This window comes from Ovis canadensis, chromosome 16 (assembly GCF_042477335.2).
Source record: "Ovis canadensis isolate MfBH-ARS-UI-01 breed Bighorn chromosome 16, ARS-UI_OviCan_v2, whole genome shotgun sequence".
NCBI lineage: Eukaryota > Metazoa > Chordata > Mammalia > Artiodactyla > Bovidae > Ovis > Ovis canadensis.
In genome coordinates, this window is record NC_091260.1 from 21,834,866 (window position 1) to 21,836,165 (window position 1,300).

The following is a 1,300-nucleotide window of genomic DNA, read 5'->3' on the forward strand; positions in this document are numbered from 1 at the left end:
TGGCAAACTCTCCTGTTTCCTTGATAATTCTGTAAAGTAAAAGCGTTAGTCACTCAATCATCTCCAACTGTTTGCCACCCCATGAACTGTATAGCCCACAAGGTCCCTCTGTCCATGGATTTCTCCAGGCAAGAATACTAGAGTGGATAGCCACTCCCTTTTCCAGGGGATCTTCCCAATCCAGGGATCAAATCCAGGTCTCCTGTATTTCAGGAGATTCTTTACCATCTGAGCCACCAGGGAACCTCTTCCCATTTAATAGTGGTGACAGCGATAAGTAATGATGATGAGGAGGAGGATGACGTAAGCTCGACTTATTCTATCCCCTGTTCTGTGCTAAGGGCTTTACGTGCATTATCTCAGGAACTGAGGACTGCCAGTAATAGCTGACTACCAGCACTTTTTATATTTTCAGGAAGCTCTCAGCCCTAAAGAAGTTATCAGCTCTGGCTTATTCAGTGCACTAGTCATTTGCTTTCAATCCCCTGCTCACCCTTCCCCTGTTCTGCTCAATATCATAGAGGATTGACTCCTACAGACTGAGTTTTCCAGGCTCTTCGGTCTGCTGACTTAAAATTCAGTTCTGCTAATGGGAATCTGGAGTGAAAGATAAAAGACAGGAAGAGAGGAAGGGAGGAAGGGAGGAAGGGAGAATGCAGGGGTATCTCTCCTCCAGCAATAGCTGTTTCCTTCCATTGCTCTAGCGCCTTTGAATGGGTTTTCCTTGGTGGTCATTACTCACATTATTCTGTTTGAAATACCTAGAGCAATTTCTGCTTTTCTGAATTTTTATTGATACAATCAGAAAGAATTGGTGGTAAAAACTATACCAGGTAGATTCGAGAGGCTTGAGATTTAATGCCAAGTATAAACTACTTGTGACCTTGAAAAAAAATTAGTTGTTTTGCAGTTTTGCTATCTGTGTAAGACAATAGCTCATCTTATTGTCCCCACTATGCCACTGAACTAGAATCTTCTATAATGCTTGGCTTACAGAAATTGATTAAACTGATAAGAACAGATACTACATTTGATCTTAGCCACAAGGCCAAGAAGGGAACCCTCTGACACTGTTGGTGGGAATGCAAACTAGTACAGCCACTATGGAGAACAGTGGGGAGATTCCTTAAAAAACTGGAAATAGAACTGCCTTATGACCCAGCAATCCCACTGCTGGGCATACACACTGAGGAAACCAGAATTGAAAGAGACACATGTACCCCAATGTTCATCACAGCTCTATTTATAATAGCCAGGACATGGAAGCAACCTAGATGTCCATCAGCAGATGAATGGATAA

The 1,300-nt window shown here is 42.6% G+C and overlaps 1 non-coding gene across 1 annotated transcript; it reads right to left on the bottom strand.

Annotated features, from left to right (window-relative positions):
* Positions 1-878: 878 nt before the first annotated feature.
* LOC138422045 (U2 spliceosomal RNA) lies at positions 879-1,060 on the bottom strand. The gene has a single exon (XR_011249721.1). It is a non-coding gene; the product is annotated as a U2 spliceosomal RNA (small nuclear RNA).
* Between the last annotated feature and the right edge of the window lie 240 nt (positions 1,061-1,300).